Here is a 22502-nt window from a genome sequence, read left to right as displayed (position 1 = left end):
TGTGCAACCTAAACATCTGCCTCCTGGACAAATGTTATATGTTAGAATTATCCACTGAATACCGTTCATCCTACATTGTGTTGGCTTTCTCTAAGAATACAGCTCACCACAAACTTAACTTATTGTGCTGCCATACTCCATCTCAACATGAAAGGTCAATATATGCATAACTGTTAGTTGCATTTGCTTGTTGAACACTCAATCTAGATTATCGGTTTTTTAAAGGGCAAAGAGTTAGTTATCGTTAGAGCCACTGACCACTAAGCCTGTCTTGATAAATACAGAAAATTTAGAAGAAGCTGCCGGAACACAGAAAGATTTCAACTTTGCCTTTCTGGAATAGATAACTTCTGGTACTTTTTAATCCTGTTAAAAGTTCTTAAAAATTCCTGTATATGGTATCCTCAGCCTTTTATCTAGAGTTTGCTGGGATTTTCTCAAGCTTTTAGTAACCTTATTCCGGCTTTAATTTTTTAACAGACGGGTGGATATAACTTCGAATGGACAAGTCATTTTCTTCAACATGGAAAATTGGACCTGTCACTGCTTTCAATCAGTTCAAATTTCAAGCGGCAGTGGTATGGATGATAAACCCAACATATTCTGGTCCCGCTAATACACAAAGCAAATTCCAGGAAGCAGTCATTGTGTTCATGCATCACGCTGTCCACAGCCATTCACATGTGCACATGCCATTTATAAAATGACAAAAGAATGTGAATGCGGACTTCATGTCTCTTGTCAGGCAGTGATATTGACGAATGTCCTTTGACTGAACCCCATTCACACATGGGCTAATGTCTCATCATGCATAATATCCACTGAATAGGGAGGTTGATGGGCTTCATCCAGTGGCCTGATCATCAATAATGATCCCTGTATGTGGACCCCATCACAATTCCACCCACCCTCTATTGCCAGAGGAGGATTTCAGAGCAATCCATCGGCTGATGAACGCTTTACGGCTGTGGCAACAAAGTCTTCATTATGGTTAATGTCAAGCACTGACGGTGAGGATGCAATTTCACTCTGTGCTCATGACTTTCACGTCTTCAAGGTCAATTCGATGCCACAACCTCTTTTATCTAGTTGTTAAGAAGGAGCCTCAACAACATACTGTCAGATCATTTGTGGTTATTAACAGTCTTTTTATTTCTCTTTTATTCTGATCGTGTCTTTGTGTGGTAAATCTCATTTTTCCACCTTTTGTCTGTTTTTTGAGTGTGGATGGAAATGGGTCTGTAACTTTGTAATTCTAGAGTGGAAAAGAAAGTCATGGCATTACATACCAACACAAAAATAGGGATTTTTGTTATTAGTGTTGTTAATGATTACGGAAAAAAATATAATTTTGCCCCAGCATAGGAAAATAAATTTAGAAATGATAAAATAATGGGTTTGAATTCCTGCTCTGAAATAATAGTATCACGTAGATCAACCACATACAGAGCAAAATCTTAAAACGTTTTTATAACTGAGCAGCATCAGCTCCGTAAAGTTAGAAATTATGACTTTATAAATTACAGTGTAAAGGTCCACCTATAATGAAGTAATGGTGAGTTCATATGCTTTTACTGAATTGGATGATTACAGCATGAATTTTTCACCTGAATATGCACAACAGTGCAGGGCTTTTCTTTTTTTTTTTTTAACCACAGTTTGTGCCTCTGCTGACACTAATGAATCATATAACACATTCTTGCTTTTTTGAAGGAGCTTATAAAGCTCTACTGTACTCCAGGTTTGCTTGAGTTTTTTCTTTTTTTTTTTCTTTTTTTTTTTTCTTTTCTCCCAGCGGTGAAAGACACACTCTGACAGAAGATTCCCATGGCTGGACTGCTCTCAGTAGCTGCTGTACTTCACAGCTCATGGGAGACTGAAAGTGCTGGTGTGTCCATTGAAGCTGCCATAGCTCAATAAAAAGTCACTGACCGATGCTTCACGAGCCACAGCTCCTTTGTCCCTTTGCTGCATCCTTGAACGTGGCGAGGCAGACCTCAGGCAGAATTCAAAAAAGCATCTCAGGTCCAAAATAGTTGGGCGGATGAGTAAAATATAAGTTAAATAAGGAAGCAATGACTTTCAGACCCAACAAACACTCAATGTATCAAATGTCAAAAGAAAGGATGTTTAAGGAACATTTTCAAGAGGCAGAGAAGCTGAATCTGGGTTTGCTAATCTACAAAATGAAAACATCAAGACATGTTTAGCATTATTACTTCATTCTGAGTTCAGGGTTGTTGGGCTTTTAAGTAAGTTTGGAGTACAGATTTTGCCTCTTAATGTGAGAATCATTTCCTCCTTACTTCTCTTTCTCTTCATGAGGCTGAGCTGAGAGTCCCAGTTAATACAGTCGCTGGGGCGCCGGGGCTGCACCGGAACAGAAAAAACTGGAGAAAGTGTTTTGAAGTGTAATACACGGCATGTATATTAATTAGAAACAGAAGAGCCACACGGGCCGCTCACTGTCAGCTCACCCTCACCGCTCTGACCTCGGCCCGCCGGCACACCTGGAGATCGCTGCCCTCTGTGCTGCGCTCTGCTAATATTAACAAATACTGCTTTGAAAAACAAATTCTTAGAGTGGGAAAAAGCATAAAGAGAGGTCACGATGCTCACCTCAGGTGAGAATCCCACTGTGTCATCACTCATTACTCGGCTAAGAACAGAATTATACAGGTGCAGATCGGGATATTTCCATAATGTGGACTCACCTGAACTTTTATTAAAAAACACTTGAATAAGATAATGCGATCTGGCACAACAAGGTCTGCCATGAACCCTGCACTTACAGAAGTAAGGATGTTCAGCTTGGCTTGAGATGACAGCATTTAAATTGATATCTTTTCATCAACATTTCAGCACAGTGAAGATGTGTAACAGAGTAAATGTAACATGCTGCTTCCATCTCATGTAAGTACTAAGTAGTGCTTGCAGACTACACTCCCAAAATATTAAAAAAAAAAAAAAGGCTGACACTTACTATTGAACATTATGGCAATTTCCCCTCGGAGACACTGACGCAGCAACACACCACTGGAGGGGCGCAAAGACAAAGTACACTTGTGAGAGGGCTGTCAGATATTAACTTGGACGTTGGGGCTGCTGAAAGGTCTTAGTCTTTCATTCCACCCAAGGCAGCGCCTGAGCCAATGAGATAAAAGCCTCTGCGTTCGCGAGAGCCAATCAGTAATACTCTGAAGAGACCCGAGCCAATTAATCTCTTTGGTGACACGAGCTTTGGAGGAATGGCCTGGTTAACTCCTGGTGGCGTGCTGAGTCTGGATCGAAACCCCGCTGCTTCCCTTTCATCTCGTGGCAGACAAAACTGACGTTCCCCGCAGCACGGAGAACTTTTGAGAGGTTTTGTCTCCGTTTGAAACTGTACCTGTTCTTTCAAGTGCAGAAAAGACAAGCTCTATCCAGGAATCACTTCAGCGATCTTTTGAAGCATTTGCTGTCAGAATAATTTATGCAAGGGGAGTACGCAGACACTTACTGCATCTTTTTTGGGTCTTTTTTTTTTTCCCTCCATGTCTCTGTAGTGACACACCAGACTAACTGGCAGACCAGCATGTCTGCTCTCAAACCCCCCACGGCAGATCAAAGCTAAGGAGACAGTTGGGTGTTCCACATCCTCTCCCACTTCTGGATGACACATCCAGCATCGGTCTTTCACTTCAGTCTCCAGAGGTCTTTTTTTTTTTTTCTCTTTAAGTACTGCCTGACAACAACAAGCGTGCTTGGTGTAATAGTTTTAGAAGACCTGCGGGACACACACACACACACATCACACACCCATAGCGTACAGTGAACTCCAGACCCAATGACCGAATCTCTGTTGTCGTTGGTCATTGGTGTTAAATGATGTAGATAAAACAACTCAGGTTGAAGGTAACAACCCTCATCATTATAATTTTTCATCTGGATAGGCAGGGATATGTGTTTTTTTCATTTTCTTTTTAATGACATGATTTGATTCGACCGTAATTTAATTCACGGAATAGAGCCAATCCGCTTGAACTTGAAAACACCAATTGAGTGTGCCTCTTTCTTGCAGAGCTGTGGTTCCAGCACATATTGCAGCCAAGATTAAATGCTGTAAACACACGGTGAAGTGCACGAGGCTATTCAAGGTGTTTTCTGTCACAATTGCCTGGGTTGGGAGGTATAATACATCATTAAGGCCTGCGGTTCGATACCAGACAACGGCGGTTGGGATGAAGACTGACTATCATGCTGAATACTAATACAGCAGACAGTTCTCTACAAATTACTCTGTTGCTGAAAGCCAAACATTGCACAGACTGTTGATCATCCTGTTAAATTTTAAATATTTGCAGTTTTACTTCATGTGTTTGAGCTGGATTACTTCTGAAAACAATAACACAGATTTACTGTCTGAATCTCCAATTGCCTGCAAAGTATGATATCTAATTGAAAATCTCATAAAGTAGTCAGGTTAATTACAAACTTAACCCTTCATTGGGTAAGAAACAACTTGCTAACTTCCTCATTTCTGCCAAAATAAACAATTAAAAGTTGTTGACACTGAATATGTAATCGAATATTTGTCTAAACATTACAAACTTACAATGAGATTAAGGTTTTGGACAATTTGTGAAAAATTATGAGGGAGTAAATTTCTGCTGCTTCACAAAATAGTCATGCAAATGCTGTGCTGCTGTAAAATTCTGCTTTCATATACTCTGTAAATAAAACATTTTAAGTATCTAAGTTCACAATTTTCACTCTTCAAAGCACACGAGCAAAAAATAAGAAATGTTTGCATTTTGAGATTGTTGATCATACTTTAATGTATCATTTTGTTTACAATGAATAGACCAAAATATTGTTTTCCACACTTTGGAAGGAAAACTGAACCTCTTCAAACTGTTTCATTAAGAGGACGTTTTTAAAATGTTCTGTCATTTACTGTATACTTTCTTAATGAAACCTTTTGCCCAATGTCATGGATGAATGGAAGGAAGGATGGATGGACGGATGGAATTACAAATATGGGAGTTGGAGTTTTACAGAAAAACTTCTTCAATGTGAAGCCTTTTTTCTTGAGTATTATATAATCCTCCCAACACTGCAGAGGCTCTCAGATTAGCCATTCACCTCATGCTAACACTGGAGCCGAGGATCATTGTCCACACCGCAGTGGTTTATATACTCAGCAACCTTCTCGGGATAAGAGTGGTAACTAAGAGCAATCTGTAGGAGTTCATAAGTGGATGAGGCAATGTTTTGACAGGACCCGAGCCCCCTGATAACCAAGCATAACAGATCTGTCTGCTCTATTTGTCCATCTCTCCCGTTCGCATAATCCTACATGTCTCATAGCCAAACGAGCCTCACTATCAGTTTGATACATGAAACAGAATGTGACAGTGGGGGTAATGGAGCAGGCGTGTTGTCTTCATGCATTCAGGCCACATACCCGAACGCCTTGACGCCGCTCGCTACCCATCAGGCCCTTCTGCGCCTACACGCCATCCTGGACAAGACCTGAATCAAAGTGAGGTCGGTATGATTGAAGATAATCTTTTGTCTTATCATGTTGACTGAGACTTGATGTGACACCGCGGAGAACGTGAGGGGCAGGAGAAGGGTGCGGGTGGGAGTGGGGGCAGAAGGCTTCAGCGGAGAAAGGCAAAGAAAGAGATGCAAATGGTGTTTAAACAGGAATAAAAGTCTGTAGCTCACAGTGGGAATTTTCCTCCACAAGGGACAAATCTACTCTCATGAAGAAGCGGTTAAAGTGTGTGTGTGTGTGTGTGTGTGTGTGTATATGTGTGTGCATGTGGGGTCGTGGGAGATTTTTAAGAGGCTTCATTTGTTCGGGAACAGCCATGCCTCATCACACTGTCTTTCTTTTCAAAGACATCCTTCTTCAGAGAGGATCACTTGAACGCTTGCTTTACATATTCAACCAGAATCTGTCGAAGTCAGCATCCATTTGAATCATAGATTTGTCTTCTAAAGCTCTACATCACACTGCTTGCAGACTATTGTGTCAGTGTATATAAATTATACAAAGGAATCACATTAGTCAAAATGAATATTTGCATATTGCAAATTAGTGCAGAGAGCATTATTAAAAGCCGCCATGTTCACTCATTTATTTCTGCCAGTCATAAATGTGGTATCATAGAAGCTCGTGGCAATAAAGGGAGTCATTAATACTCAGACCGGGGAACCAGACCGGTGAATACACGAAAAGTTTGTGGCTTTCCAACAGTGTCAGTCACTGCAATATTAAAACAATATTTAACCACATCCGCTGCCAACAGAGAACAGAAACGCCATATCTCTTTACTTCCCGGGAACGGCACGTGTACTATGTTCAGTAACATGTGAGTCCCGGCTCTTTCATCTGTGTCGAAGCAGAGTCGTTGGGCAAACAAACAAATTAGTTGTAATAGGAGCTCAGCAATCTGCTGAGGTGAGATTATGATGACAGTGAATCAATTGGCCCCAATAGCAAAGCTCTGATTCAAAGCCTCTCTGGCTATGGGCAGAAATCCCTGCTGTCAAAATCTAGGCATCAATAACCTTTTTTTTTTTTTTTTTTTTCTGATTACGTACATGACACCCAGTGATTTGAAATTAATAAAGGGGAGCAGAAGGCTCTTTATATGTGCCGCTCCGCGAAGTTGAAATGTCCAAAGACCTGTGGTGGAGATGTTGGAAAATGGTGATTAGAAAGGACGGTTGGTTCTGTCCAGTGTGTTTGTGTCCTGTTGTCATAATCAGTCTTGGTCAAGCAAAATGTGTTAACCATGTGCAAAAAAGGCATGTCTTCTTTTGTTATTGAGCTTGACCGGAGCAGGTGGTAGAATTACAGCTCTGCCTGAATACTCTGTTTGATGGTGAGCCTGTTGCACCTGAATATGAATACCAAGTACTTTGGGGACGCCCTGGACCTCAGTCATTTCCAGCTTCATTTTGATCACTGGAGGGCGTCTTTGTGTCTTTGAATCAGGAGCTTACAAGAAACAAAAAAAGAAAGTCATTTCCGATTCTGCTCATTGCTGCATGAGACTGCCCAAAGTTAGTTTTTAAATCGCTGTTCAGGTCATGTAAATCACTCCCTTTTCTCCTCCCTCCTGCTGCTAAAGTCAACGGTTAACCTTCAATTCCGGCATTTTATCTCAAAACGGCATCTTTGTCCGAGTACTCTCCTCCTTGGTACATGGACGAATAAAGCTACCCTCTGCATGAAGTTACACGCCGTACTACTTACAGCCTCAAGCTCTTTTTATACGTAGCCTTGATTAACTGAACGTCCTTGTCTGACACAGACAACAGAACGCTCTGCACAGCTCGAGCATGTAAGAGGAGAGGAGCTTATGGCGTCGCGTTTTACTGATGGAGTCGCAGTGAAATCACTGACTGCATTGAGTCCTTGGTGAATAGCCTGCAGGACATCAATGCCACGGCTATTTAAGGAAAACTTTGACGCCTTTGTCATAGAGGAGAATGTGGATGCACAATATTGATCTCGACTAGTAGTGTCCAATTTACTGCCAAGAAAAAAAACATTTCGTTCTGTCAAAGAACTCTCAGAATTATGATGCTTACAAAGCTGAAGCTTCAGAGAAGCAGGGTAACAGTCAAACCACAATAACATTGTTCTTTACCCTCCAACTAAGGAAATATTTTACTTTTTTCATTATAACTTGTGTTAGTACAAAACATTGACTGGCAATCTATCCCCCCCGATCTTGCATCATTGTGTCATTTATCCATTACACTCTTCTGTGTTAAAGTTTTACAAACATTGTAGAAAAGGTCTGCATCATCGACCTGAGAGTGAAGGTCATAGTGTCACGCCCTGGGGCCCTGCGGCCATGTGGGGGCGCTCGGGCCTTGTTTTGTGTTTGTCTGTCCTAATGTTCTCCTGCCTGTGTCATTACCGCCCTAATGTGCTACACCTGTGTTTCCCCTATATAAGCCCTGCTGTTCCCACGTGTCCTGGTCGGTTCGTTGTGGGTCTGTCTGCATGTTGCCTGTTCCCTTGCCTGCACCTCAGCTCAGCTCAGCTTGTCTTGCGTTCCTGTTACCAGTTCCTGAAATAAAGACAAGCTCAGCTCAGCCTGGCTGCCTGCGTGTGGGTCCTTCCGTCCTTGCACCGTGACACATAGCCCATGTGCAAACATCTTCTAAACTGTTTCATCCAGACTACCGAGGATGGTTTCAAGAGAGCCAAGAACCCTGCAACTCAACACACTTTAATTTTTCTGGGATCTTTGCAAAATATCAAATTGTTTTGCCGATTGATAAACAAGCTTCCCATGTTTCTTCTTGACAGACTGAAAAATGCTCCTTGTATTCCTGTTTGGGTTGTAGCTCACTGGTGCTGATCCCACTAATAACTGTTCAGCTACCAGTGTCCTAATACTATGTGTATCTCTCGCTGCACAGAAACATCACAAGAGCCACTGTCAACCAGCTTACTTAAAGAAGAAAAAACTGCCAAAATAGAAAACCCAATGTGCTCCATATTGATTTAAAATAATTTGGAGGGGTGCCTCAAGCAAAGAGTGAATCAGTGCAGTGCAGTTTGTTTGAAGTGTTTGTGAGATCCAGCGCTGTTAAAAAAAAATTGAGAAAAAAATATAAAGCAAATATTAGGAAAGCAGCTGTGGAAACTAATGATGCCATTTTTAAACTCCCAGCACTTAAATTACCATCGGCTACAATAAAGAAAGCAAAAACACCTGCAGGCAGACGCGCAATAAGATGCTTGGAGTAACAAACAACATCTGAGCCCCCCTGGCAGAGCTGTAGGGAGCTCCGGCCCATGGGGATAGGTGGGTGGGCGATAATGTCTTCCCAGAGGCCCCGCGGAGCCCAGCACCCCGTCTCCCCCCGGGAGAGAGGACGGGTTCAGTTCACACAGCACAAACAGAGGAGTTGTTATTCACCCAAGAGACTTGCGAGCCGTACAGGTGAGACCACACATGTATCAGTTCAATTTATCATTCTCACAGGGCAGGCTTTGCAAACACGCCGCCGCGGCTATGCCTGATCAGCCGATATGAAACATGGAGGGACGCCGCCGTTACTCCAGATTTCTGTCCTTAGATGGCAAACGGGAAGACGAGGATTAGGTCACTGTATAAGCGAACACACGGCAGCTGCATCTTCGTCGTAATGTCATTATTGCGAGCTTGAGAAACGCAAAGTAACAACATATTTGAAAATTCTAACCGGCTTTCATGCATTCAGCTTCAATGTGATTGAATCCATCTGATATAGATTTTACTGAGAGTTTACAACAATTGCAGTTGGAAAAGAACTGAAAATGAATATTTACTTCCTGCCAGTCACTAAAAATGGATTGTTGTGCGTTGTTCTCGGGAGCCTTTGTGTGCACATTCACCGCCCTTGAACTCGCGCTCCACGTTTTAAATAAACACTGCATTAACAGTAAATCGCTCTGACCTTAAAAAATATATTTCTTGCTGTTTTTGTTGCAGCAATGACAAATGCTAAACATAATAAGTAGCAATATTCTATTATTCTCAAATGTGATGTCAGCCTTCTTATTCAGTTCAGCTCTTATTGAGACCAGAGCAGCAAGTAAAGTGGATAAAAAGTTCATTTGGGTTGTTATCAAACGAAAAGTCTTCCGAAGGTTACCTGTCTTGCATGATGTATAGTCACATCCATCCATTTCCCGTGCAGCTGGCAGGCAGAGTGCACCCTGGCCAAGGTGATCGGACCACCTCACTTACATTCATATCTGTGGGAAATTCAGGGACTCAGATTAACCTCAGTTGCATGGGTTTAGATTCTGAATGGAAACCATAGGACCTGGAGAAAACCCTGAACGCTCAGGAGGGAAAACATGCAAATTTGTTCAGATTTGAACTCACCGCCTTACCTCCACGTGCCACTGTATTAATCCTTTTATAGCTACATATCAAATGTCCAGTCATCGGCATCATTTAATGTTGCTTATCCGATACGGAAAACCTGGACATTATATTATCATATAACCAGAAGAGCGCTGGTGAAAGTAAATCCATTCGTACTGGATGGAGATTTCATGAAAGCCTTTGAGCGCACAGTGACTCATCATACATTTCAGACTGTTTTACAGCAAGAGAAAAGCAGGAATTTGATTTATGAGTCCTCAAATTATATTTTTTTAATAACTGTGAGTGAGTGTGCATGAGTCATGAGAACAATGAACAGTTAGCCCACCGATGTGATTAAAACTGGGGAAATGCATTTGGAATATGTTCTTTTCTTTTTTTTAGAGTTACATCTTTAAAGGCACAGTATCCCATCTGTCCATATTAAAAAAAGCGACAAAATTCATCTGGTCACACACAAACGCCGTCTGAATAATCTGTGTGTTTGTTGCAAAATAATTCATATTATCAGTTCCTCTCACAAAACACTCAAATCAAGACAAGTGTGACAAACAAATATGTGCAACTCAGTACAAAGCAAATTGGTTTCATTTACCGTAAACCTTACAAGCACATAACCGTCACTTACTCAACATAAGATGAATTATCACCCAGGTAGCATTCATTCGAATTTGAAATCAAATCAACAGCATGATTTTGCTGGGGAATATTTACATCTTGTTACGTGTTTTTGGTGATAAATTAGAAGCCTGGATAGACTGAAACTATCCTCATATATTAGTGTCAATCACTAACAATTTGTGGACTAAGAAAAATAACAGGGTATGAATCTTGAGGACCAGCTGCACGGATTTAGATGAAGCGGTTGATGAATTTACAAGAAAAGCAATTTCTCGGAGCATTAAGAGTTCAGCTTGTTGTTCAGAAACAGGAAAAGCAGAGATAGTTCAATGCCGAAGCCAAGGGACCGCATGTCTGACAGTAGTAATTTGCTTTGGATCGTCAAATTTGCCCTCATGCTTTGGATATTAAAAGCTTTACTGGCATGGGGCAGCGCTATAAAGTTCACTTTGCTATATTAAAATCAAACCTTCTGTACTTCATGGAGCAACTGAAAGAAAACAAATTCACTCTGGCATCAGGCATTGTGTGTTCCCTTCAAACGCCGGAGGCATCGCCTGCTTTTGAAATTTCCTGACGTCGTAGCCGTGCAGGTTTTGCTGCATAAGAGCGCCAGCGCAGCACAAATCTTTGATAAGAATGGACAGAGCCAAAGAAGGACTTTTTTCTTTTTTTTTTTCTTCAAATTTAATCCATGCAAGAAAAATGACAAACACGGGGAGATACGGTGGCCTCTGAACCTGAACACCTGAACACAAGCCCGGCTGAGCAACTGTAGCCATCAGCAAAAAAAGAAAAAAACACAGACTCCAGAAATAGGATGTGCTCCATATGCTTTAGGTTTCCACCGCTGTACAGAAGCACCACAGGGGCTTCCTGCAGCAGCAGCCATAAAATAAACACTTCTACAGATGGATGCAGTGTTACAGCATGACCACTGAGTTGATTCCTTTTCTTTTTTTTTTTTTTTACCTTCTAGAGCTTTTATTAGTATGATAAAAATGTATCCTCTTGCTGGGCCTGTGATGCATACAGTGGATTTGAAGTCTCTGGCTGGCTGTGTCAATGAGCCTTACAAACACACACACAGTGCTGTAACCAAACAGTACATCTGAGCAGATGTCGATTTTTTTTTTTTCCCCTCGAATTCAAGAAATATGGAGCAGTTAAAGCAAATGGAGGGTGATCAATGTGTGCCTTATCTACCACGTACTGCACAGTTATTCTTAAATTTCTCTTGTTTTCACTTCAGTGCTCCCAACTGACAAACCCTCTGCTCCCTCAGCCTTCTATTGTCAGACACAGCCGAAGCCGTGTCTCGCCAATTAGAGGAATAGGAGCACTGGAAAGTCATCCCGCCACGTCTCTGCACATTTCAGTCTCAGTAATTCCTGGGATATGCTGCTGGTTAGGGGGTACAGTATGCCGGGGAGGTAACGCGCTTTGTCGGAAGCGCAGTGATCAATAATTTGCAGCGTGCTGTCCGCTGATGACTGCAGTCAGGGAAGACATCGTCCACGGCGTGGGAACAGCTCACTATCAATCATTAATACACAAATCTCTTCATGATTACATTATGACAGGCAGTCTCACCAAAACGCTGCTTGGAAGTGAAAACGCAGGGCTGTGCTGCACCTGGACGGGCTGAGATGAACCCAGAGGGAGGAAGACTTAGCGAGAAAAACTGACATGTACTCTACAGCACGTATTTAAAATCGATGTGGTGAGGCTGGCCAAGAAAACTGACTTTTTTTTAAAAACATTTATGACATTTGATATTGATCCATGATAATGTATTGCCTAACACACACACACACACACACACACACACACACACACACACACACACACACACACACACACACACACACAAATGCTTGTCCCACTTGTGTGTATCTTTACAAGACCAAGAATCCCTTCATTCGTCCATTTTCTACCTCAAACACGTTTTATGACTGTGGGAGGAAATTGGAGTACCGGGGATAACCACTACACCATGCCTTATCCATATGCATCATATTGTTTTCTATATATATTTTTAAAAAAAAAGCATTATATTGATTGGTTTTAAACACAACTTCTGACTCTTTGCATCTTGTTCCTTGACCTGACATTTCTTAGGTATCCGTGTAAATGGCTATGCATGCAAATATACTTTTCCATTTTTATTAGTGCTTTAAAGGTCTAATACACGATTTTCTCGAAAAGACGAAGCCCCACGTCTGTTACTCACTTTTTGAACAACGCACATGCGCCAGACCATCCGCCCGGCTCTCCTGCTTCTCCCAGGAAACGCGGAAGTGTACGAGCGCGATCTCCTCTTCTCCGGGCGTGCACGGCTCTGTTTACAGTTTCTGCGATCCGCCTCGCTCATAAATAAAGCTTTTTTTCCTAAACAGTTACAGTTTCATTATGTCAGACTCGCCATCGGTAAGTACTAGCTCAGAAGCTCACCGGCTACATAAACACTCTGAATGCGCATGCGCAAAAGGGAGAAGCTGATTGGGCACGGAGAACCGCCTTACGAAAGCAGCTCGTCAGAATGATTGACAAACGGACCCACCAATTATTTAGGTGATCCACCCGGAAATCAAAATGTTGTATCACACCTTTAAGTTGCATTTTACTGTCTGAAAGAGCATAATGAATCAATATCAATGGAAATGGACTCTATGCACAACTTCACCACTTCCTGAACTTCAGGAGGCTCCTTGTTTCCTGTCTTTCATGATAGGAGGAGCTGATTAATCCAGGTGTCCCTGACCTCTGTAACCACAACAGTAATGATCAGACACACCTGCAGTAATCAGCTCGTCCTATCATGAAAGACAGGAAACAGGGAGCCTCCTGAAGTTCAGGAAGTGGAGAAGTTGTGCATAGAGTCCATTGTATGTCACAAGATCATCCGTGATCTAAACAACTGAAAATTAACAAGCAGACACTCACTTGTTGTCGATTAGCTTTATTACAACTGTGGTTGGTGTGTTTAGTATACCAATAAAGTGGAAAACTATTGGTTTTATGATTTTTGTGTCAATATTTTATTGAGTTATATTAGAGAGCGAAGCCATGTTGCAGATATGAGACAACAATATTTCCCTGTCCTTATTAGAGACTGTCTTCTATTTGTGTAGCTCCGCCATTAAAACTCGGACACGTTTCTCACGTTTGTATCAAATTCCCACTGCAATCAGAGTAAGATCTGAGATATTGACAGAAATGTCACAGCTGTCCCTGGATTCTCCTCTATGCATATTGTGATACAGTTATATTGAAATAACCCACTGACATCGCTGTAACTTGAGGTTTTAGCATCTTCCTGCTGATTGGTTTGGTTTATAGGTCAGGATCAGCCATCAGGCAGCCGGGGCCACGGAGAGCGGCGCTGGCTTCAGGATTTCTGCAATGCAGCAAAGACTTAGAGGCAGAGCGGCCCAATCAATGTGGAAGTGCAGGACATCCTAGAATTTTAGTTAAAAACATTTCCAATTAAATTCAAGCTTTAAAAACAGATGACTGCCATGCTGAGGATCTCATCTGCATTTGTCATTTCGCAGCGGAATGAGGAGGCGTCTGGGTTCGGGAAGTCTTCAGATGCCAGTCCAGCAGAGCAACATGAGAACAACTACTGTCAAAAGTTTGCTTTTTTATTTTTTAATCAATCTGTGCTGAAGCAAGAATGTTTCCTTCATGATTTGGGAAACTTGTGTAATGACAAAATGTGCTCAATCATTTAACAAAGAATTCTGACAAACACAGACAGCTGACAAAGAATTTATTGGACAAGCTGATTTCACAAGGCTCATGAAACATTGACAATTTAACTTTTATTCTGCAAGACTTTTGTGCCGACTGTAAGAAGACTGACATGTAAATCCGGACCTCTTCTGCCTTCACTCTTAGTTTAGGGTGGATTTTTCTCTCATTATCAGCTGGATCTGCTCGTCAAAGTCTTTTTATTCAGAGTCAGGAACACACTTTCCTGCTGGCTTGCCAAGGTTTGCGAGTGCAACAGGTGCTGCTTTGTGAATAAGCATTTTATAAATAAGCAATGTGCTACTTTGTTGGAGCACATCCTTTGATTTCTGCCAAGCAGCACTTTTCTTGGAGCCTGTAATCTTGGACAGTACAGTTATACAGTTCTCTCAAACATTGCAATAAAAGTGTTCGCAATGTATTTTTCTCACTTTTGGTCCAGCAGAGTCGACCGCGGTGGACTTTTGGGAAATCAATATGAGGCCCCGAGCTAAATTCTGCCCTTAGTTACATCAAATTAAAAAAAACTCTAACCTTGTAACCCTTTACATTTCTCCCGTCCTGACTCGATGCTGCAGGATCTGCCCGAGAAGTCGTTCATTCGCCCTCCCCCCTCCAGTGGAAAAGCACTCTTGTCTTTGCATCAACTTCTTCACTCGCAGAAGCTGCAAGGCTCAACAATCTCCACAAACACAAATTTGCACAACTCGCAGACTTTAGTGCTGGCGTTAGAATAATTTATTATTGGAGGAAACCATGTCAGCAGGCGGACATGAGGTCAACTCTGTAATGAACTACCACTTTTTTTAATATAACAACAGGTTAAAGAAATGGAATGATGGTGAAATGTTGAAATAGAAAAATATATCTTTCAAGATTAATTGAATACCATGACAGGTTCTAGAAACATTCAGCTGAATTCTTTTTCTGTGACTGCTTGTCAGTTTTCTATTTATCACTTCATCTATTTCAAATAAACGAAGATCATTATTAGAGGAGTTTCACATTCAGTCTCCACTTCTTCTCTTCCTGTGAAACAATGTCAGACACACAACGACTCAGGCTGCACTCTAATTTCCCATCCAATACAAATTGAATATTTTATTTCTGTCCTCTAGCACCCCGATAGCTATTTACATTTGCTAGATATTTCTTCTGCAACAACAATGGCGGCGATGGTGGGTAAGTCACATTCACTTCTACTGGCTACTGACAAGGTCAGTCTCACTAAAACGTACTGCACCAAATACCACGCTGGCATTTCTACATATTCTTTTTATTGTCACTGCACATTACTATACAATGAAAAATTAGCTTGACAACTCTCTTTGTCACAGAAGTGAAGATGGAAATAGCAGTGCATAAAAGTAAGTACATTAAAAAATGAAAGAAAAAAAAAGAAAGAAAAGCTTTTACAGTCCTGAGGAAGAAGCAGTTTTTATGTCTCTTGCCCTCATGACTCCAAGACTCGAAATCGCCTGCATGCCACTCCCCTGTGAACACATGAAGATTCTAAGTGTTGGTGGTGAATAACAGCTTTGGTTTTATGATCGTCATGAAAATCTCTACCACATGAGTGGTTTTCGGTGCCCAGCAGGAGCTCTGCGCATGGATTTAATTGGAGATCAGATCAGGGATTTTATTAACAGGTTTTGTTTGTCGGAAATTGATTTGCAGCTAATTGCAGACAGCGGCGCGGTTCAGGCTGCGCTTTTTGCCAGCACGGGTTGACTGAACATATGAGATACTCTGAGGTAAAAAGAAGAAGGAAAAAAAAAAAAAGACTGAATCAGTTTTCAAGGTGTTACGCTTGGATTTTTCTGATCTCTTCAGCTATAAAAAAAAAAAACCTCTCTAATACAAAGAACTGCAAGAAAGTTTTTATACCTTGAATAACTTTTGCCTGATTGAAACTGCCAGAGCTCATGACTCACCACAGACACAGAACATTCAACCAGATTCAGCTGAAATTTAAAACGTCCGAAAAATGTCACTTTTTTTTTTTTCCAACATTCGCACAAACCCTGACAGCATTTTCTCTTCGATATTGGCCTTTCTGTCACTGCAAGGTTTAAAATAACCAAGGCAGGGACCGCGAAGCCACGACATACTGTAGGTGTACATATATGCATCAAACGTAACATCAGTCCTGACGTTTCTTTTGACCAGATTACAGCTGTGGATGAGATTAAAGGTGACAGTCTCCCTCGGCCACAATATACATTTTGATGCACATATCAGTGTGCAGGAAATGAAAAAGCAAAAACATAAAAAGCAGGGGCAAATGGGGGAAAGGCTACACTTAACTAAAGAATGATGAAAAGCAGATTTTTTATTTCTTTTTTTTTATTTTAACCGTGTTCACATGTAATTTTGTGTACTGAGGCCTTGAAAATTGCTCGTCTTTTATGATAAGAGGTTTTATTGTAAATGCAATTTTACAGCAGCCTGCTCGGCATATAAACCCAGGCTCAGCTGTGCTTCTCCTCCCACCTCTGCATCAACATATCGGGCTGGCTCAGGAAATTGTCAAACAGGAGGCCCAAAAAGAGAAAGAGGAACTGAAATGGCATTGACAAAATGTACACCAAGAAATATGTTTGAGCACAGGATTTTTTCCGACAGGTCATAAAGAGCTTTGCAGCAAAAAATTTCACAGTTTGACTGGAGTTCATTACCACATTTTTGAACATTTTGATCAGTTGACGATTCCAGAAGTGCCTGAAGGGTCAAATTAGTGAACATATCATCAAACTTTTAAGTTAAAAGACAGCTGACGTTTCAGTTATGAGTTTCATTGTTTGATTGCCCACGTGCACAGTTTAACTTTTGCTGCTCTCATACTTACAGCAGCCACTAGAGGGGGCTTATTCACACATCAAACATATCCGTTATTGCACTTCTCAGTTATCCTATTGTAGCATTGAGCGGCGACTTGAAGGCAGGAGATGAGGAGACTGCTGCTCTTTGCTCAACTGGGCTTTATTGTTAAAACAACCAAGCACCAGGAACATTTCACACACCAACACACAGACTAAATAAATAATGCAGGCACGTAGGCCGCGTCACTCCCCCAGCAACCCCCCTGGCCCACGATCCGACAGGAAATGAACATGAAAATAAAGGAAAATGCGGCAACTGCACGATAACAATAAACACAACACAACCATAATTAAAAGGAAGCACAAATGAACACATACAACACACAAAACGGCCCCGAAATGGCCCAAAAGCAGTCCCGCTTCCCATAAGGCCTAGCAGTCTGGTCCACAGTCAATGAGGCAGTGACCCCCAGCGGCCCCCACACTATATTCCTTTTTCAGAGGTTTAACATTACTGTTGCTAGTGAAAGGGTGCTACAAGCCAGATTAAGGCTTCAAACTAAAATTAGGTCCAATGTAAAAAAAAAAAAAAAAAGACAGAAAAAAGATTTATCTCTTTGGCTCTACCTAAGAGCAAAGTCCAGTAACAGACGGGGCAGTCAGAGGGTTGTAAAAGATTGAATAACACACATGTACAGTACGTAAGCAAAAGCATCAGGGTAGACATCGGTGCTCGGGAAGGTGTTTTAAGTAGAGGGGGCCGGCAACTGAATGAATGAAGGAGTGACGTCATTGCATTTTCTTTCCCTGCTGTATAGCGCATCGCAACTCAGGCTACTAGCTGGAAGTCATAAAATACACGCTAATAAACATTAAGGAGTTCTAACAAATTAACATTTTATTAGATTTTTTCACCATATGACAAGAACAGACGAGAACAAAAACACTTTCACAGCAGTAAATCGCTGCCATTTTAAGCGCTGTCCTTGGTGCTGAAGATGCAAAAAAAAAACAGTCAGGTGGGTCTATACTCCAAAAGTCACTACTTCTGACATGACAGGTAGTAAGGAAGGATAGATAAAAAAAAACATCAACAGATGAACACAAGTCCCGCAAACCAACAGCAAGCAAAAAAATCCGATTTTCTCTTTTGCTTGCTGTCTGCCATTGTTGTTGTTTGACTGCAAAGAAGCTGCTTCCGGGTGAGGGAGGAATCTCCTTAACAAACAATTTGAATGTAATTTTTTTTTCACATATCCCCACAGCTCTGTGTAAATCCACTCCACAGACACTTTCTTTTTTATTATTAAAGGTGTAATATAAGATTTTCTTGAAAAGACGAAGCCAAACTACCAAATTACTCACTTTTTGAAAAAAGCGCATGCGCCAGACCATCCGCCCTGCTCTCCTGCTTCTCCCAGGAAACGCTTATCAATGGCGGAAGCGTGCGAGCGCAACCTCATCTTCTCCGGGCGTGCACGGCTCTGTTTACAGTTTCTGTGATCGGCCTCACTCATAAAGCTTATTTTCCGAAACAGTCATTATGTCAGACTCGCCATCGGTTAAGTACTAGCTGAAACCGAAGCTCACCGGCTACATAAACACTCTGAATGCGCATGCGCAAAAGGGACCTTATTGGGAGCGAGCACGTAGAACGGCCTTATGAAAGCACCTTTTCAGAGTGATTGACAAACAGACCCACCAGTTATTTTGATGATCCACCCGGAACTCAAAGCAAATAGAGCATCCTATATTACACCTTTAAGTTTACAGTCAACGCTAATGTAAGGTGCTACAGCTTGCAGCCACCACCGGTGGGGGGGGGGGGCTGCAGCCCCGGCAGCACCCCTCTTCCCGCACTAGTGGGTAGACATGACCTACACTAAAAACAACTCACCCAATTCTACCAGTAACTAAAACAAAGTGCACAAAATGGAGGCTACAGATTTGAACTTTCAACTAAATCAAAAGAATACAAAACAAAAAGTCAGGAACCCATGACCAGACATTCAACCCAGCTTTTTTTTCTTTCTTCTTTTTTCTTTAACTGAATATGAAACCCTCCTGGCAGGGAACTGAAGTTAAAGAAGAAAAAAAATACCGCAACATTGTGGCACATAGTGTTTTATGCCATGGAAATCTTCACCTTGCTTCTTTTAAATGTTCCCATGTCTGCTGTAACTTCTGAAGGCCTCAGTATGGTGAAAATGAAGGCATTTTCCACTCTTCAAATGTCAGCAAGTCAGGTAACGTATGCTTTGCCACATCCATTAACTTTTTATACTTCACACCTAAGTGTGAAAATCCATTATATGAATTGAGTGTAATGTGTCATTTTCTCTGTTAGTTCATTGAAATTGTTTCCAAGGTAATTCTAGGCTGAGATTAACACGTGGAGCAGCAATAACACTAAATTTCAGCAATTAAAGTGTGAGTGCGCGTTATCGTACTTTGTGCTTTAATGGTGGTGACACCAGATTTATTGTCGACTGACTCATGGAACATTTTTCACGGTAGAAAAAAAAAAAAAAAGATTCCTCTAACACGAGGACATAACAACGCGAATATTTATGGATGATTTGGAACGACAGTATGGACGAAAACCAAAATACACTACTCTGAATGCATTTTTATTCACACTGTGTTACATTACTTGATTATTTATTCTACTGTTGTAATTACCTTTTGTCTTTTAATTGTTCGTTTGCTTTCTGATGTGTTGTTTTACTTCAGTGACTTTAATTTCATTTCATGCTTCTTTTTCTCTGTGAAGCACTTTGAATTTCCTTGGATCATGGATGGATTAAGATGCAGTGATGCCTTCTACTATTCACTCTGAGACGAAGAACACACACATCTTGCCAATATAATACAGTGTTATCCTTTGTAGACCAACAGTATAATAAGTCCAGTAAAGTTTAGACCCATGAGATCTGTTAAAATGCTCATAAGATACACACAACTAATAACCAGAACTAACCATGGCCTGAGTTTATTTTCACTTCATGTTGGGGAAAACTGCGCTGCTGACTTAGATTCGGCTGTGCCAGTATTTTTGTTAATTTTGTTTACTCTCTTGTCAAAAGAAGCTGCACTTTGTTTTATAACTCTCCTTGGATGCTTTGTAAATTGTCACACCATATCCACCTTTTGCAAACGCAATATAATTACTTGAACAGAAGCAGCACATGTTGGTTTATTTGTGGAAAAAAAACGCCCAAGGCTGTTAGTTTTCGATGAAAGCCCTGTTATGGCGCAGTGCAGTTTTAGCATTACATTGCTGTGAATGCCTTAAATCGTCAGGACTGCTCTTTTAAAAAACATGTTAAAATCTATTCCGCTGACGCTCAAAGTCTCTGTGTCAGCACAGCCCTTTGTCCTCCTCACATGAATGTTTTATCCCCTCTAATAAGCCACAGATGGAGGCAGCGCCATGTTAAATCAATGTGATTGAATCTCTTTGTCTTGTATGCTGGTTTCGCTGTGATGTGTCGCGGCTTTTTGAGCTTTGGTGTTGAAACAGTGGCTTTTTCACAAAAGTTGTGTGTGCTTAAAAAGGCTTGCTGTAAATTCAAGTCCTCTGCTTCTCCCTGGTTCCTCATGAATACAATGGCCGTGCCCGTCCTTTAGCGCTCCTGTCACGCTCACTGGGGATCGGAGGAATGAGAGATCTTTTAGCGCCTGATAATAAGACCAATTTGCTCCCTTAAAAATGCTCTTTTGGGATTTTCCTTATTAAAAAGAAAAACCCCTCGTAGGTAAATAATACAGCAGTAAATAGTCCAATTTTAAGTCTCCCTTGCGATCGACTTTTGGGTGCAGAGGTGAATCAAGAGATGCATTGAAATTCTTTGGGGACTTGCTGGATGTAGGTGGAAACAAAAACTAATTTATGGGAACATTTGCATGCAGAGGCAGATGCTCTGCATTTTAAACAAGCTGAGATGTGTTAAGGTTAAAAAATTCAGGACAAACACGCACACTGTAGATTTCAAACGTCTAATACTAGAATGTCAGTGAAAACTGGCACTATGGCGTTTTTTGTTTGTCTCTTGGCCACAGCATCGGCTCAGACTTAGCTGACGTAGTTAAGTGCAAGTAAAAGAAAGAAAAAAGAGTGCACAAGTGTAGACTGGGAGGATACGTCATCTGACGTGATATGTAGGCGTTGATAAATACATCACAGGCAGCGTATTTTAAACTGCTGCTGTATTAGATATGCGCTGGTCTCTGTCCTTGGCAGTGTCCTTGTGCAGGAACTGAGATTATGTGTGGGTGTTGTGCTCCAGGGGTTTCTGTCTGCCTTTGACATTTAGCCCACTGAGACGATGCCCCGCTTATCCATCTGCCCAATTGCAGCCCATGACAATTACTCAGGGGTCTTTTAAATGTGAGGTGATTAGGATTGTGCATGCCAGTGAACTCAATCATTCCTAATTCTATTACAACTTCTCTCTCTCTCTCTATCTCTCTCCCTCATTCTGACTCAGACAGACACACACACACACACACACACACACACACACTCACATGCACATACCTTGGTAAGGGTCATAAACTCTTGGTAACACTTGGGAGGACCATGAGAGGAATTGTTGTCAGGCACCATATTTGCATTCCTCTATTAGCATAATGTACATCAACAAATCCGAGAAGGATGGTGCAAAGCCCAGAGGACCACCCTCCCAGGGGGTGGGGGGGGGTAGGGAGATAACTACAACCAGGAGTTCCAAAGATGAAATGACTCCCACTAAAAATCTATGCCGCGTATTTAATTTATCATGACTTCAAAAGGAAATGGCAATTAGAGAGGAACTTCAAAGCAGGAATACCTGCATGAATAAGCAAATATGAGCAGTTTTCAGTGACATATGCATCTGATCCACAGAGGTCAAGTGAAAGAGAGAGAAAAAGCGTGCATTCTCTCTGTTTTGTTTTCTTGAAACACATTGATCACAGGGGAATCATTCTCAGTTTTTTACCTGCAGGTTGCTGATAGCAACTTCATTTTTGAAAAAAGAGGATACATTACATTTAGTGCCGATAGATTCAAATATATTTACATCTAATCAACTGGACTGTAATCTTGTGTACATTTCTGTGTTGATGAAATGAAAAATGATGAACATCTTAGGCTCATGCCGATTTGGAGCTCATGCCAAACATTGACATAAAAATTGCCGAAAGCTGAACTAGAAGCACACATTGGGGGCCTGAGAGCTGACCTGTACAAATCAACATTTTCCATTTCACTGGTTTGGTTTCTTCAGCTTGAAGCATGTGGAGTGCTTCATTGCTTACTTTTTAGGACAAACTTTTAGCTAGAATAAGCCACAACATACAAAAACAGCAAATGTGCCCAAAAGCTCAATTTATCCGTTTTCAAAGAGCATAATGCAAAATCATCTGA

The sequence above is a fragment of the Salarias fasciatus genome, chromosome 16 (assembly GCF_902148845.1).
Source record: "Salarias fasciatus chromosome 16, fSalaFa1.1, whole genome shotgun sequence".
In the NCBI taxonomy this organism is placed as follows: domain Eukaryota; kingdom Metazoa; phylum Chordata; class Actinopteri; order Blenniiformes; family Blenniidae; genus Salarias; species Salarias fasciatus.
Note: the sequence above shows the minus strand (reverse complement) of the source record.